Source organism: Ochlerotatus camptorhynchus, unplaced genomic scaffold, assembly GCF_037179485.1.
Source record: "Ochlerotatus camptorhynchus isolate MF236.1 unplaced genomic scaffold, CSIRO-AGI_Acam_v1.1 ptg000197l, whole genome shotgun sequence".
In the NCBI taxonomy this organism is placed as follows: Eukaryota; Metazoa; Arthropoda; class Insecta; order Diptera; family Culicidae; genus Ochlerotatus; species Ochlerotatus camptorhynchus.
The window spans coordinates 1,183,495-1,202,080 of NW_027040687.1; the positions used below are offsets into that span (position 1 = coordinate 1,183,495).

Genomic DNA, 18,586 nt, shown 5'->3' on the forward strand with positions numbered 1-18,586 from the left:
CACGAGTAATGTTCTCCTTTGATAGGTTCAGCGATCCGCCATACCTCCATCATAATATCTGGAAGTCACGAGTTCGTTTGAGGCTCCACCTTGGTTTCAAAGCCACTTGTAAAAATACACGCAGCCCGGGGCTCAGAAGCAGCCATTGCAGTACAGCCCTTATGAAGACGATCCAATTTGAGTATCACTGATCAGACTTTATCGTTCAGATTCACACTTCACAAAGTTCAGATCTCTATTTGCTTGACGTCTAGTTGTGGAGCCAAAGTCTTGATATCCTAAAAAAAATCACTCGAGCAGCACCCAAGTAGAGAAAAAAATTAGAACAGCAAAAATAAACGTGACGTTCGTTCACAAGCACAGCCTGCTATTGTCTCCCAAACAACAAGAACTGGAACATTCCAAAATAATCTTTAGGCCAATCCATAGTTTTCCATATATGGGTGAAATGCCAAAGACAGCATTCTAATTATGAGATTTTGAAAATTTGGCGATGCAGCTTGAACATGTTTTAGCAATGTTGAGGTTTAAAAACAATCGATACTGAGTTAGGGTGGCAGTCCTCCCCTGCCTACACCTATGGCAATGGGACAAAATTTTCATCACTCCGTTTGATTAAATCGAAATGGGGGTGCCACCACCCGACAAGTCACGAATGACCCAAGATTGTTAAAGTGTGACGCGAACTGCAGTCACTCACTGCACGCCATTCAATCAGTTGCTCCTGAACCACTCAACGAAATGAACGTTATGAGCCCATCATTGTTCTTTATCCTACTCGTAGTCGCAGGGAAAATTTGCTCCGTTGATTGCCTACCGGAGTATGTGGAGTACACATTGTCCGTTATCGAGCACTTGGATCGCTCCCAAGCCGGCACATTCAGGTGCATTTTCGTGATACTGAATAAAGCCGATCAATCCGAACGCGACATGGACGACCTCCTGAAGCGGCTCATGTCAGTCAATACCTACATTATCAATGGATCGTTCAAGGTTACCTACGGAGAAGTGCCAATCAAACCGTCGCTGATCGTAGTCTATGTGGGCAATCAAGCCACGCCAAAGGAATACTTCGAACAAGTCAAAGACAACTTCGAAATCTTCGATACCAACAGCAAAGTATTGGTGATCGGGAATCTGAGTAATCTGTATTACATGGCGGATATTTATCGAATTCTTGCAGTGTACAAGTTTAATCTGGTGGTTTACTTAGGAACGGAAGACATTAAGGTACTTCGGTTTAGTTACAATAACAAACGGACAGCCACGTTATACCATTTTCCCGATCCAGAAAACCTGTTCGAGGACACTGCCCGTAATATTCGCGGAAACTATTTCTATTTCGCTGTACTGGGGAAAGAAAATCACGAACACCGAGAATGGATGCTAGAAACGGCTTCATTTATCAACGGTATTCCAGTTCGATATACAATACCTTGTGGAGATAACAGAGGCCCATGTATAGTTTCTGCTATGTATTGTGGTGCAGACATTGTAATTGCTCCAATGTTTGTACGTAATTTTAACTTTAACAGCAAACGCTGGATTTACGAAAAAAGTCCGGAGTCGGGCGTTCTTGTGGTTCCCAAAGGAAAACCATTCAACGTTCTGGAGATGTTCCTGAAACCATTCACCGTTGAAGCCTGGATCGTTCTGTTGGCCCTTCTGTGTTCGATGAAGTTGGTCCAATCCAGGTGGCCAGCAATATTCAGAAACGATCCGATTCTCTTGCTGGTGTGTGGCTTGGAACGGTACAATCTACACCACGCTACCCGGTGGGAGAAATTGATTTTTCTACCGTTGATAGTGATCTTTTTTCTGATGTCCTGTGTCTACGAGTGTAAACTGCTTTCTTTTTTGACGGAAAAGCCATCGCATGCAGATTTTGAAACAATACATGAAGTATTGGACTCTGGACTCAAGGTCAAGTACGACCACATTGCTAAAACTTTGCTAAGGGAAAATTCGATGCTCGCGCCATTCTTAGTCAATGATACCGAAGCAGACTTCGATGCAGACGGATCTTATGCCTACTACAAGGATTCATTCCAGGCTGAGAGTATGGTGCGACTGATGATCAATTATGATTTCACGTTGCGCCGGCCAAAATACATTGTGCTCAAAGAACGTATGGTGTCGCAAATTTACGCTTACATAACTGACTGGAAAACCCCCTTGCGAGATGTGTTCTACTACACGTACCAGGTGTTTTGGGAGTCCGGATTGCTGGGGAAATGGAGAATGCATTTATGGGAACAGTTAGCATCAAAGGAAAGGGTTGAATATAGGGACAGCATACTGGAAGCCACTGGTGAGATAATGCTTGGAATCGAAGATCTCATCCCAGCGTGGTTTGCCCTGGGCGTTGGTTTGATACTGAGTGGAGTGGCATTCATTGGAGAATTGATTAGAGCGATTTTTGCAAAGATAACCATAAGCTGGGCTCGATTTTCGTCGCACCGGTCTGGAAGTAATGAAATGCGTCGCATATGTTGGTAGAATTTAAAGATGTACTAAAGGCAATTATTACACATTCAATCAAAGTTTGTTGTTGCTTCATACGCGAAGTTTACGATTTTCAGGGTTAGGAGGAAATGCCATACTAATATCAATTTATTAGCTGAAGAAGTTTTATTTATAGTTCCGTTAGAGTACAGCAGCGTGAACGTCGAACAGAAGTTTAAATTGAGCGAAGAAAAATTAATGCGACAGATTTGAGGAAATACCTCAAAACCCCTCACCCATCAAGGGAGCTAGGCAAAGTAGTGCGCATTTGTCGCATCGATGGCCTTTCACTAAATTTCAACTGCTGTTCGATTTTTTTCACTTTCGCAAAATAAATTATCGCACTAAAGCGTCATGTTGATGTTAGCATAGCATTTCCTACCAACTCTGGATTATTACACAATTAGCAGCTCAGTGTTCTTGCACAAATCATTGAATTCGGTGGTAAGCTACGATTTGTAAATCTATTATTATAAATATAAAAATGAATTTCTGTCTGTCTATCTGACCCTTATAAATTTGGAAACTACTGAACCGATCGGTGTGAAAATTTGTATGCAGGAGTTTTTGGGGCCGGGAAAGCTTCTTATGATGGTTCGAGACTCCTCTTCCACAGAAAAATAAAGCATGCTTTTTTTAATCGGCGCATAAACTCAAGCTAACATTGAATCCCGAGCAAGGCCGGGCACACTCAGCTGTACCGTATAAAAATACGGTGTAGATGCATAATAAACACAACCTATTGATTGTACAAAACATTGTTCTTAAACTCATAATCAAAGAAAGCCATCAATGGAAATAGAAATTAACAAACACTTATTGAAATTCACACTTAAATCTTCAACGTATAACACTAAAGCTTCTAGTTTTTTTAACGAATTTAAAGTCGAAATCACACCAAAGATGGATAGACCAACATTTTTCATTATTAAAGGCTGACTAAAAGTAAATTGGTACACACCAAAATACCTGTAATTCGTGATTCAATGAGTTTAAAAAGTTCATTAATAGTTGCTTTACAGAACTTTTATTAAAACTTCAAAGTTACAGCATTAGATGGTTACATTTCTCCAGTTCGAACGAAATCTTGAACCTTCCTCTTGATGGAGCCCATCAGCGCCCGCACAGTGGAAACGGACACGGAATCAGCGAATTTCTTCCATTTTTCCCGCATTTGCTGGATGTCCTTGACAGCCCCGCCGCTTCGTCGAAATCGCTGCTTTGAAAATGCCCAGTATTTTTCGATTGGTCGAAATTCCGGGCAATTCGGAGGATTCATTAGCTTGGGGACAAAATCGATCTTGTTGGCAGCATACCACTCCAGAACCACCTTGGGGAGTAGTGGCAGCTGGCCAAATCGGGCCAAAAGATGACTATGCTAGCGGATGAACGGCAATACACGCTTTTTCAGGCATTCTTCGATGTAAACTTGGGATGTCATCGTCGAGTATGTGACGAATGGTTCCGTTTTCAGGCCACAACTGCAAATCGCTTGCCAAAGCATGGCCTTCTTCGCGAGCTTGTTGGCAAACACGAACTTGAATCTTCCCGGCACATCCCCACGTCCAGTCGCGATGTCAAACTTTTGACCGGGAAGCTGCTTAAAATCGAGTTTGACCTATGTTTCGTCATCGATCAAAGTGCAGTCCTTGTGTTTCGTCAGAACAAGGTTGTACAAGAGCCTTGCACGCTTTTTGGCAACGGAATTCTGCTTCATGTGCCGGTTCGGATGTTTACTGGCTTTGTGCGACTTGTATCCTTCCCTGGCAAGGATGTTACGCGCCGTTTGAAAGATGGAAAATATCAAAAACTACAAGGAACAGCCCTATGTGGTTGTACGCAATGGTGACGTAGGACTACGTGGTCTTATATAATAAATCTTATTTGTTAACTGCAGCAGGAACTTGTGTTTTGTGTAGGAATAGGAATTTGAGCGGGCTTCTCTCTGTTTATAATCTTTAGTATGACGCGCTTGACATAGATGGCCCACAGCTACTCACGAAGAGCTTCTGATTCCGATCAATAGCGGTGCGGCTTCTTCCTCCTTCTATGGTTGCTTATTTTTCGGCGGCCTTTCGTTGTGTACTGGAGAACACCACCACTCACAACGCGGTGATTGAATAAACACCATTTGGTGAGACCGGATGGAATTCAACTTTGAAGTCTGTGTTAGGGAAATTGCTTTTCGCAGGCAATAATGTCTTAAGGAGATTCCTCGTAGAGTGCACAAATGGCCACCACGTAGGCTATACATGCACTTCCACTTCGAGTTTTCAATCACACACATCTCGGAAATTAATGCCCCATTTCACCTGAAATTGCTACTTCATGTAGTACAGCAAACGTAGAGTAACAGTTTCATTGTGGTACGTGTCGTGGAAGCTGATATTTGTGCATTTAAACTTTCGAAGTGACTTCGAGAATAAGGATCTCACAGCGAAACACCTTAATTTTAACAGTATCGTGATACAGTGGCTCCGATCATCACCTGAACGTTGGAAAACGTTTATAGCCAACCGTGTGAGCCATATTCAATCTGCTACCATAGTCGATAAGTGGAATCACGTAGCTGGTTCCGACAATCCCGCTGACGATATATCCAGAGGATTAGATCCAAGGCAAGGTGATGGAATGGTCCATCCTAATTAAAGGTTCCACCTGAACTTTGGCCTGCAGGGGCGCTACCAACGAAAGGAACAACAGAAGTGTCCGAAGAATGCCGCAAGATTCCCATCGTAGCGATGACTGCCATCCAAAGCACATTCCACGAAGATTTGTTCTCCAAATACTCCAGCTTTTCCAAGCTTCGCCGTACGGTCGCGGTTCGTCGTTCGAATGCAATCAATCCAGGTGTGCTCAAAAGGTCAACTGAGTCATGCCAGCCACTCAACTCGGACGAACTCCTCTCGGCTGACCGAGTCCTCTGTCGACTAGCGCGACTTCCAAGAAGAGCGGAACGATCTTGTCGCTCGTAAAAACGTAACGAAATCGAGTTCGTTGAAGTGGTTGAAGCCGTTGATGAATTCGGATTGATCCGCGTCGGAGGACGCCTCGACAATGCCAAACTACCTGAGTCTACCAAGCACCATATCATCCTAAGCGCCAAACATCCGTTAGCCAGCATGCTTGCTGTGCGCTGTCACAAAACGTTGCTTCACGATGGCCCGCAATTGATGCTGGCTACCCTGAGCGATTCTACGTCTGCCGCATTCGTCGCCGCACTGCGTCGCTTAATAGCTCGAGGGGGGAAGATTACCGAGCTGCATTCCGATAACGCCACGAACTACAAAGGAGCTTCACACGCCTTGCATCGAGTGTACCAAATGCTGAAGTAGGACGCTACTGACCGAAATCATATCCTTTCCTGGTGCGCAAACCACGAGATCCGGTGGAAGTTCATTCCGCTACCTGCGCCTCATTTTGGAGGCCTGTGGGAGGCTGCGATGAACTCCGCGAAGACCCACCTCCTCAAGGAAATTGGCAATACGAATCTTGCCTACAAGGGCTAGCTCACCTTACTACCGCAGGTTGAGATTCGCGACCATTACCGCCCCTGTAATCAGAACCATCGGACCTGGAAGCCCTGACACCCGGTCACTTCCTGGTAGGTTCCAACCTCCAATCCGTTCCCGAAGCAACATTGGTCAACATTTCCGAAAACCGGCTCAACCATTGGGAACAAACTCAGCGCCACCTCCAACGAATCTGAGCACGTTGGTACCCGGAATACCTCCAGCAGCTGCAATCCAGGGCTGTTCAAGGCTACAAATCACCTAGTAAAATCGAGATCGAACGGCTTGCCGTGTGATCAAGGACGATTTACCGCTCGGCAAAATTGTGAAGGTCGATCCTGGGAAAGACGGGATCGTCAGAGTGGTCACGCTGAAGACTGCCTCCTCGGACAACGTCGTGCGACCCGTGGCGCAGATTGCCTTGCTACCAATACCCAACGATCAGTCCGATGCAACAGTCGGAGACCATTAGAGCAGTACCAAACTGGCTCGAGGCTCATGTCAGTAGAAACCAGGTAATTACCATTCCAATAAAACTAATCCACCCGTATGATCTAGCTGATCTTCTTTTTGTTTTCGGCTGACGACAACGAGGTCAACGCACTCAATCTATCTACTGCATCGCCGCTGTTAAGATCAACCGATTGAACAGAGAGTCGAGTAAACAATCCTCTCAGGCGACGCAGATACCACTAGCAAGAGAAGATGCATAATTCAAGTGATTGAGTGAACTAGTATTAGTGTTGAAATGATAGGGCTGTTTCAAAGGTGGCCGGAATGTTGAGGCCTTACCGTAAACCTAAATCTTAATAATATATATTTAAGTCAAAGATTACGAAACCTACCCTAAAGCTACGGCTTATTTACTATTCCTAAAGATCCATGTGTGATAACAGATAACAGAGAGAGAGAGTAATAACGAATACCATTGTCGAACACAAGTATTAAACTTGATCACCCGATCGATGAGAGGTCAGTAGTCAACCCGATCAAAACAATCAGTCCAAACTAAACTCACAGCGTGAATACACGGTCGATTGTGCACGACAAACCGAAACACAAATTTCATTGATCCAAGATCCGAAAGTGGGTTTCTAGTGCTTGTCCGCGACTTTAGTGCAAAGTGGGAAAGCAGAAAAATAAGTGCAAGTTAGTGTAGCCATTCTACTGGCCCTTTTGGCAGCCGTTTCGACGGCGAAGAAAAACCTTCGGTCCAGCAATTACAGCCAACTGGCTTGTACATTGACAAATATCCAAAACATACTCTTTTACAAATTTATGGTGGTCCTGAAAAGGACCGTTTTGTCGTGATGGTTGAGTAATTCAGAGCTATTAGGGTGTTAAACACATATGAGCTGTATGTTGTTTGGAACGAGGGATAGATGGCCCACAGCGACTCACCAAGAGCTACTGATTCCGATCAATAGCGGTGCGACTTCTTCCGCCTTATATGGATGCACATGTGAGCTGCAGCTCACTGCTTGCAGGCAGCCTTTCGTTGTGTACTGGAGAACAATGTTCAACGCCACGCGCCGAAAGCACTGCTGCTGCTGATGGCGACGACCGGACACCACCACACACAGTGATTGGACTGAATCCGATCAGCGGTTGAGGGCAGCCTTGATAACTAGCTGCTTGCGGGGAGCCTTTCATTGTGTACTGGAGAACACCACCACTCACCACGCGGTGATTTAATAAAAACCGTTTGGTGAGACCAGGTGAAATTCAACTTTGAAATCTGTGTTAGGGAAATCGCTTTTCGCAGGCAATCGGTGATATTTTTTTTATTATCATAGCAACAATTTCACATTCGTGCAATTTTCAATAGAGGCATTTTGAGAAATGATACAATCGCAACTAAATTTGATCATAACAGATGCGTATAAATATTTTTGATCCATTGGTGATAAAATTATTGAAATTGGTCCAGGGGCAGCTGAGTTAATAACGTTCAAATTCTTTCATAATTTTGTTACATGTTCCATTTTCGGTTTTCACAAAGTTTACCCCCATACAGAAATCAAAGACGTAGTCCCACGTCAAAAATCAAATCTCACCAATACCTAAGATCACGCTTGATTTTTGTAGACAAAATTCAACAAGCAAACAACTGCGGTTGATTTTGCAAGCTGCGATATCGCAGCTCGGAATATCAAGCTAACAAAACTAAGCAAATCTCAGCAAACTGTGGTGCGATTAAGTTTCATGATTTTTGCTTTACACCCGAACGCAACCGAAACTTCGTGTCTGCCATCGGTGAAGATTAAAAAGAGATAGCAAACTATACTTTCTCTTTCGAAGAAAACGAGGTGCAACCGAATCATTTTTGTGTCGAACCAACTCTCAGCTTGATTTTTGCACGTTGTGAATAGTCTCGCAATATCAAAGGAGCTTGTAAAATGAATATCAAGCATGCAATGTTGCTCCAATATCACGTGTGGGATTGAGAGCGTATGTGAGCGGAAAAATATCATTTTATTGATGATTTTGCCAACACTGATTAGAAAACGGGCAGTCCTGTCCAACAGATACCGTCACCAATAAAACAAAGCTTTCCCTCGCATTGCGTGATTAAATCGATCTGAAGTGTGATATAATCTACAAGCCTAGCACTATCGTTATCAGATATACTGATTTATCGGTATTTGTACCGATTTTCGAACTTGACAATGTTTTTTTTGTTCCATTGATTGTAGCCCGGCATTTCACATTGCGTTTGAAACTTTCATGGACATTAGAATGGGAAAACCTACTTTTTTCCATTTTCATTCCTAGGGACAACAATTTTGCATAAACCATGCAACTAATCATGTAGAAGTATAGTCCACAAAGTGCTTAACAACTTCGCCCAAGGATGTTCGGTGCTAGAATGTCCCTAAAAAAAAGTTATAGCTGTCGAACATACCAACTCGTGTCGTATGCGAATTTGAAATCGATGAACAAATGATGTGTGTGCACGTTGTATTCGCGGCATTTCTGCAAAACCTGCCGAATCGCGAAAATTTGGTCCGTGGTAGCGCGGGCACCCATGAATCCCGCCTGGTATTGCTCCACGAACTCTCTTGCAAATGGTGACAGGCGGCGCAAAGAATTTGGGAGAGTATCTTGTAGGCGGCGCTCAGCAGTGTGATCGCACGGTAGTTGCAGCAATCCAACTTGTCGTCCGTTTTGTAGATTGGGCATACCACACCTTCCATCCACTCCTTCAGTAGTATCTCCACCTCCCAAATCTTGGCAATTACCCAATGCAGCGCTCTAGCCAGTGCTTCACCACCGTATAGCTCACTTGGTAGTTGATCTACACCAGTTGCTTTGTTGTTCTTCAGCCGACCGGTCTCCTCCTCAACTTCTTGAAGATGAGGGGTCTGTAGTCTGTCGTCTTCTGCACGTGCTCCAAGGTCTGTTGCCGTGCCACCTTCGTTTCCTGCTGCATCACCGTAGAAATGCTCGTTATACTACCGCTTCCACCTCTCAATCATCACACACTCGTTCGTGAGAAGGCTTGCGGCACGTAGCCTTTGCGAGAACTATTTAGCTTCTCTTAGCATTTCCTTGTGTCGTTTACGCGACCTCGGTCTTCCTGCTGACGCTTCTTCCTCCGAAAAACAGAATTTTGTCTGTTCCGCGCTTGTCTTTATCGCTCCACATTCAATCTCGTGCGGTGCTGCAGCATTCTCGCCCGTGCTGCATTCGTCTCCTCTACTAACTGTTTGCATTCGCTGTCTAACCAGTCATTTCTTTGGTCCGGGATCGCAGTACCTAGCGCCGCTGCAGCAGTACTACCTATGGCGGAACGCATGTCCCTCCAGCCATCTTCAAGAGTTGCTGTGCCAAGCTGCTCTTCCGTGGGTAGTGCAGCTTCCAACTGCTGCGCGTAATCCTGGGCAACTCCGACGTCCCATAATTGCTCAATATTGGGTCACGGCGTTCGACTTTGACGGGTGTTATGCACCGTCGAGAGTTTTGAGTGCATGTATACTGCAACTGTAGTGGTCTGAATCTATGATCGCAATGCGGTACGTGCGGACGTTGATAATTTTGGAGAAGAACTTCCCGTCGATTAGAACGCGATCGATTTGGTTTTCTGTGTGTTGGTCAGATGCTATCCAGGTGGTTTTGGACTACCATACCCCGGGAGGCTGCAAAGTTCACTTATCGTTGACGTTCGATACAGCTTGCAGGCTGTTTAGCCATCGTATAACTGCTCCAGCTGCGCATAGAACGCTTCTTTCTCGTCGTCGGGTCTCCCTTCGTGTGGGCAGTGCACGTTGATGATGCTGTAGTTGAAGAAACGGCCCTTAATCCTCAGCTTGCACATCCTCGCGTTGATCGGCTGCCAACCAAACACGCGTTGGCGCTTCTTACGCAGCACTACAAAGACGGTTCCCAGCTCGTTAGTGGTGCCACAGCTCTATTAGAAAATAGCCGCTCGACGCCCGCTTTTCCATACCTTTTGTCCCGTCCAGCAAAGTTCCTGCAGTGCTACGACTTCGAAGTTGCGTGGTTGAAGTTCGTCATAGATTAACGCATCGCAACCTGGGAAGCCGAGCGATTTGCAGTTCCATGTTCCGAGTTTCCAATCGTAGTCCTTATTTCGTCGCGTAGGTCTATGCCGATTGTTCCGATCCGTATTTGGAAAACTAACGCAACTTGCATTAGCATGCTATCAATTGACGTTTGAGTGGTTGTTATGAGTTTGAAGCTGAAATGATTTTTCGAGTGTGAATTAAGTTTGCCGCAATAAATGAGATTTGAGAATGATTTTCCAAACACTGATGTTGATCAAGAAAAAACTAGCAACATTGTCCTGCATTACATTGGGTAAGGACCGATTTCACATAATGCATAGGACATAGTGCACTACTCGATAGTGCTATGCGTGAGTAACACCCAACTGCTCTCGCCTAGATATGAAATCTCTTTATCCTTTGGCTCCTTATCCTACCAAAGATAAGAGACACACTCTCTTTGAGAGCAACACAAGTATGTGTTGCACCACTCTGAGTTTCTAGCCCATCCCTGTACAAAACTCCCTTAATTTTTATAAAATTTCCGCATCCTCTACGAAGTTCTCTGAATTTATTACAAATTCCATTTTTTCCATCACTCTTCTCTGAACATCTTTGAATTTCTGAAAAGAGCCCCATCATCTATAAAAATTCTGGAACATCTGGAAAGTTCCTTAAAATTTAACGAAGTTCCCAAAACTTCCAAGAAGTTCATTGAGCTTTTTTGAAGTAAGATCCCTGGCAAACTGCAACAAAGTTCCCTAAGCTGAAGGGAGGATCCCTGAAGTTCTTAGTAGTTTGCTGAACTATTTTGAGATCTCCTAAAAAAAATCCCTGCACTTATATGAAGTTTTATGCAGCTTTTCAAAATGCTACGAAATTCCCAAAACTTCTACAAAGTGCGGTGATTTTCCGTATGGAATATCTTGAACTTGTACGTAATTCCCTGAACTATTCCAGGCTCATGAGGTTTCAATTAAGGTTCCTGAAATTGTATAGAGAATCCCCAAACAAAAATGGGGTTCCCTGAAATTAAATAATGAAGAGCTTTTTGAGTGCGTTGATTTATTTCCTTTTAATTCCGTTACAATTGCTTATCTTTTGACAGATACGCGTACTTCGTCTACTACTTGCAGACTTCATCAGTGCCAAGTACTCAACACTAGTAAATTGATTATGGCAATTAAATAATGTTGAACTTCTGCCAAGATCTCCAAACTTGAATAGAGTTCCCACTTTTACACAGTTTTCCGAACTTTTCCAAAACTCCCTGAATGCCTACGAACTTTTCTGAAGCTCTATGAATTTTCAAAAAAATGTCTACTAAGTTTCGTTAATTTTTACGATATTCCCTGAACTTCATAGAAGGCTTTGAAGTCTTACCTGAGTTCCCTGAGGTTAAAGCAAAATCCCTGAACTCTTGGCCAATTTATAGAGCCTGAAGACGTGAAGATTATGCTATCGATTAAATATTAATTAATCAATAAACATAAAAAGTAACTGCGCAGCTGCTTGATGAATTAACGGGGTTTAATTTTTTTTTTTAGCTACACCAATGGGTCAGCTTCCTTTAAGATCTTTTAACTGAACTTAAGTGTTTGAAGCGAACGCAGCTGCCCCGAAACTCATTAATCTTAATTGAATTTCTAAAAAAAAAACCAGAAATCTAAGCTATCAGAACTTATCTGAAAGATTTTAAAACTTACCCGTAGTTCTGATAGTGCATGAAGATTTCGGAACTATCATTAAGTTTTCGATACTTCCTTTAAATTTCTTAGAAATTCCAAGAAATTCTCATTCCTGAAGGTTCCCACATTTTTTTCTGATGTTAGTTCCACATTACATTTTCAAAATTTTCCTGACGTTGTCGAAACTTTATTAAATTCCCCGCGATTTGTTGTGACGTACATGGTACTTCCAAATTTTTTGAAGTTTTGTGGACTTTGTATCTGAATTTTTTTTTCTGAACTAAAACTTTGAGAAGCTGCTAGAGCGGAATCCTCAAAAACGATTCATGAGCTTGTACTACGAGTACATGACTCGTGCTGTCTCCCATCATTTCAGTTGTTCTTCCGTGAGATACGATCTCACAATGAGGCACGTCCCCACCGAGAAGAGATTTTTCACAGATGGGTCGGTGATAAATGCGTCCACTGGTTTTGGAGTATTCCACGATCTTCATAGCGCCTCATACAAGCTTCAAAAGCCGTGTTCGGTATACGTTACTGAACTAGCAGCTATATCGTATACATGCCTCACTTCCACCTGACCATTATTTCATTTTTACGGATAGCTTAAGCTCCCTGGAGGCTATGCGTTCAATGAGGCCGATAAAGCACTCGGCGTATTTCCTCCAGGAAATACGATCGTCATTGAGTGCTTTATCAAACAGCTCGCATATCATCACCTTGGTATGGGTCCCTTCTCATTGCTCCATCCCGGGCAATGAGAAAGCGGACTCGCTGGCCAAGGTGGGCGCTATGGAAGGCGATATTTACGAGCGACAAATCGCCTACCACGAATTTTTCACGATTTCTCGTCAGCAAGTCCTCGCCAACTGGCAACAAAATTGGAATGATGGTGATCTGGGAAGATGGCTACATTCTATTTTCCCACAGGTGTCGATTAAACCCTGGTTCAAAGGGTTGGATATGAGTCGTGATTTTATTTGTGTAATGTCCAGGCTCATGTCCAATCACTGTTCATTTAACGCCCACCTCTTCCGTGTTACGCTTGCCGACAGCAACTTGTGTACCTGTGGAAACGGTTATCACGACATCGAGTATGTTGTTTGGTCCTGCTCCTTGCATCATAAGGCGAGATCCGTTCTGTGTGATTCTCTTAGGGTCCGAAGAAAACAACCCTTTAAACCAGTTAGAGACGTCTTGGCTTACCGTGATATCGTCTTTATGAAGCTTATTTACGACTTTCTTAAAGCTGTTGATGTATGTGTTTAATGTTTTGTGTTTTAGTCATCCTTTACGTTTAAGTTTTCCCTTGTCCTCCCTCCAAATGATCAATAAATGTAATCCCTAATCTCGAGCAAGCAAGCCGCGAGTAATCGGCCCCGTTCTACTAACATTGGTTGTAAGAAATGATATTAATGTAAAAAATATTCGGCTCCGCAAAGCTAACGCATTTGAGCCTTGACAAATAAGTTGATTATAAAAAAAATCGGCTGTCAACGAGTCGAGTACAATAAATGACCTGATCTTTCTGTCCGAACCGGCTAGCTGTCTTTCAGCAATAGAGAGTGGCAAATCGCAGCATCCCTGGATCCAAGAAATTGAATGTCTGCTTCGAAACCGACCGATTCCCTTTGTTTTGGGTTCCCGGCCACGCCGGCATCCGTGGCAACAAAGAAGTGGACCGACTCGCCGGATAAGCACGAAGTAATCCGCCAATCAATATCGGTATTCCAGGAAAAGATACCATTAAGGCAATGAACCAAGCCGTCCATCAACAGTGAAAGGTACGATGGGCGCAACTTACAGAAATCAAGCAGAAGGAGATAAAACGTGACACGAAAAAGTGGATCGATCAGAACAGTTCTGCCGACCAGCGAGTACTCACTCGTTTGCGCATCGGCCATACCAGGCTGGCACACGAATTTCTATTAAAGAAATCATCGCCACCGACATGCGAATACTGTGGAACGGTTATGGATGTCCGGCACGTAATTCTACACTGCAGGAAATTTGAAGCAGTCAGGACGAAACATGAGATCGATCCAACTAGTCTTTATACGGCACTATGCAACGATGGTGACAGTGAAAAGCGGTTACTAAAGTTCCTGCATGAAGCTTATATCTATCAAACATTGTGAAAACGAGGAAAAGAGAGAAGCGGATTAAGAGGACGTTAAGGACAACAAAAGAAAATAGAAAATGATGGAGAAGAAATATAGAAAGTGGGAGCAGAAGAAGACATGAATGGAGAACAAGATGAAGAAAGCGAGGTAGAAGATCAAGCGAAGAACGAAGGAAAATCAAGAAGACGAAGGATTAGAGTTGCCGCTGCCTAAGGCAAAACTGGTAGCTGATGAAGATGACAGAAGATGATGCGAAGAAAGAAGACAGAAAGGTGAATACAGGCACATACACGGATGAAGAAGATGGTGATAAAGAAGGTGAAACCGGGAATCAGAAGAAGATTGAAGCGGATGGAAATCCAAGAAGCAGGAAATGAAAAGATGATGGAGGGGAAGCAGCAGCTGTCTGAGAGGAAAAGAATATGGTATCGGATGGGAATACAAGAAGCTGAAACTATGAGATGACCAAGGGAATTAGCAGCAGGCGGAGAGGAAGAAAATTGAATATAATATGATGGTGAAGAAATGAATGAAATAGAGAAGAAAACAAAAAGTGCAAAGAATTTAATTTGAAGTAATGAATATGTAGTGGAACGAAGCAAAAAAAATGACAAGTCAGTGGTTATTGTGACGAAATTGGAGTCACTGTTTGACACTAAACTAACAAACTGACAGCTCGCTCTCATATAAAGTCCCACCAACCTCTGCGTGCACTAATTCCTCAGACCAGGTGCAACTCCTGGCAAACAATCAACTGCTCATGTCAGTTCGGGCCAAGCCAAACCGTGTTTAGCAGTCCAATGGAATTCTGGTTCGGGAACACTCACATGCTATTCTTGTTATCCAGGAAATACATCATGCCAATCCGGGCCTAGATTACTTCCTTGCGGTACGCCGGAAGGAATGAAAAATTCATCTGAATATGAAGAGCCGATCCTTACTTTCACAGACCTTCCAGTCAGGTACGATCTAAACCAGTTTACTAGGTCGGAGGAAAGTCTAAGTTTCTCAAGTTTTCCAAGTAGGATATCATGATTCACTCGGTCGAATTCAGCTTTGAAATCTGTGTACACGGCATCTACTTGCGTACCAGCGTTCATCGAGCGTATGCAGAGTGAAGTAAACTGTGTGAGATTTGTAGTGACGGATCGTTTCAGGAAGAATCCATGCTGAGAACAGGATATGTAGTTCTTGCTAGCCTCAAAGATAATATATTTAACGATAATCTCAAAAAGTTTAGAGCAACAAAATCTTCAAAAGATCTATACATCATTTTGCGGAATGCTGTTGAAGAAAAAAGTTAGAGGCAAATGAATGTATGAAATGAATGCAAATGATTTTGCATGCCGGACTGAGGGCAGTGTCGATCTGCGTTTGCGTGGTCAATGTATTCGAGAAGGCATTCTTGAAGTCATCGGCAACATTTACTATACGCTGAACTAGCAGAACGCTCATCAAAATACATGGATGTAGGTAATCCATCTTCCTTACGTTTTGTACGAAAAAACGACCAGAAAATTTTCGGATGCACACGCAAGTTCCTTTGCGTTCGATCAATGTACCGAGCATACAGAATACGATAGTACCTAGCATGCTTGCTACTAGCAAGCACAAAGCGATGCTTCAACTGTTGAGACCTATTGCGACTATAGTTGCGAAGCGCAGATCTTCTACGGCGCTTCAATTGGCGAAGGCTGGAGTTTGACCAAGGCGGCTTCAATAGAGGACGTTGAAGAGGCACGTTAGCTTCAATGACGTGACGTATTTCCGCTCAGAATCCAGGAACTCCCAATCGATCGAGGACAGTGCATCGTTTAGCAGGTCGTAGTCTACCCGACGAAAATCAAACTGGTTAGAATTATGAAGTGGCTCGTCAATCACCGGTAACGATATAGATACGGTGACAGCAGGGTGTGCGGTATCAGTATCAACGAGTGATTCGGCTGCGTCGGAAACACAACAGCTTTGTAACCCAGTATCATTAACGCGTACCAAATCGAGAATCCGTGAATTGGAATTTACAACGCCATTTACCTGTGTCAGGCTATGGAAGCAGAATGCATCGTACCAAATACTACTAGCTGTCGTCAGTTGAGACCTGCTGGAATCTACTTTGAGACCTCTATCTTCTGAAGGTATCCACTGCAATTGAGGGTGATTATAGTCACCGAGCTGGAAAGCGACATCATGAGGCTTCAAGCACGATAAAACGGAATCAATGGATGTAATATGCTGCTGGATGAGAAACAGATCATCTCTACGATCTGGTGGCAGATAAAGCACTCCAACGCTGACGGCACACATGGGAAGCATGATTTTAACCCAAAGCTGCTCAAGAGCATTACTAATCGGAGCCGGATCAATACAACAGCACAAACCATATGATACGGCTATCAGCCCTCCGCCGCCGTCCTGAAAACCGTGTATGATCCGTTAAATAATTGAGTAGATAGGAGTCGATCTTCGTCCGCAGTCTTCGTACATTTTGGTAAAAAATGCGCAAGTTTGAAACGGTTCCAGTAGCATTTAGTGCGTCACAGAGTGTCGGAGATTGTGAGTAAGCTGAAGGATGTTTCGCTGGATACGGCCAAGACTGGACGGGCTGGTGGCCGTGAGCGGTTCCTGGGGAGAGCACTAGATGCGGGCCTCCTCCCAGATCACCATGGCAATACAGGAAGTATCACAACAAAGGTAATTACGATTAGATATTTTGCAAACAGTGACAGATAGCTGACATGGACAACCAGTGGAGGTGGCGGGCAAAGGTGTTTATCCTAGACAAATGGTAAGTTACAAATTCGCTGTTGTCGTTGTCGTAGGCGCCGTCGTAGTCGCTGTCGTAGTCGCTGTCGTAGTCGCTGTCGTAATCGTCGTCGTAGACGTAGGCAGTACCGTTAGTATATTTAAAATTAACCATCAACCGCTGAAAATATGAATTATCGCGTATTTCTGTTGTTCATTACATGCCAAGTGAAATTCGAGAACGTAATTTCATTTGAATAGCTTGTTTAACCAGGTCTTAAACAATCGTCACGTCGGTCATAGCTTGTTATGATTGCCTGAACCATGCGTAAAGAGAAAACATTGAACGTCGCGTGAAAGTGGATCTTAATGAAGGCCTCCGTACTATTTCGTAGCTTTTAGTTTTAGGATTTCAAAGATCGTCGGTTGCAGTGGCTTGCTTACTGAGCAGAAAAACGCGGTCCCAGGTCCTTTCATATTAAAAATGTATGGTAAGATCGCTTGTTTATCGTATATGTTGTAAAACTTTTCGTTGTCGTTGGTTCCGGGTTTGAATGGATACAAAAATTTGAGCAACAAAATTATGTGATATGAGGGGCTCAGTGGCCTTAGAGTAACCGTTTTTGCTTACTGAGCAGAACATCATGAGTCTAATCTCAAGCCCATCCACATTCAAGATTCGCCAATCGTTTTATTTGTTAACATGAATACATGGTAATAACAGCAACTCGATGATTAAAAAGGAGCTCGTCTGCCTAGTGGCAAACGTTTTTGCTTACTGAGCAGAAGACCGTGGGTTCAATCCCAAGCTCCTTCGCGTTATATGATTGTTAGGACATCAATTCAGCTTATCGTTTACCAAAACGAACCATGCTGCAAACCCAACCCTCTTACCCAACATCCCTGTGATTCCTCGTGGAAGTGCAGAGGACTCCTCGGCTTCCATCAAAGCGAGTGCCACGTCAACACATTCCTATATATTCCGTTCTTGACCTGCGTTCAGGCGCGGCTGGCGCTGGTATTGCCTAATTCGAGATCACCAGTTTTTACACATTGAGGATGATTGCTAGTCCCAAGCATCGTCTATTGGTTCTCTGTGTAATTACAGCTGGTTTGACAATAACAGAGTAGCAACCGTGGGCGGTCAATCATGCTTATGCTCATGCTCATGCATTTTTTTTTCTGAACTTAATTTAACGGTCCTTAAGTTCTTAAATGTTTCCTGAAGTCTTTAGAACTTCCGTAAGGTTTCCACAATTCCAAAGTTCCTGATATTGCCTTGAAGTCAATAGAACTGTCGCGAGGTTTTCTGTTCTTCATCTTAGTTCACGTAATTTTCCTGAAGCTCATTTAACAGTGCTGTAATTTTTGGAATTTACCCTAAGCTTATTTTTAAATGCTTGGATTATGTTTTGTTTTTGTAATGTCAACATGCTAGAGACAATATACTCTTTTTTTAATCCAGCGATTTTTTTTCAAACTTCTGTTTTTATCACTAGGAGTAGACT

At 43.4% G+C, this 18,586-nt stretch overlaps 1 protein-coding gene across 1 annotated transcript in view; it reads right to left on the reverse strand.

Moving 5' to 3' along the window:
* LOC135702779 (uncharacterized) overlaps window positions 1-18,586 on the reverse strand; it is a 117,449-nt gene that overhangs the window by 98,831 nt on the left and 32 nt on the right. The gene's annotated exons all lie outside the window — the stretch shown is intronic.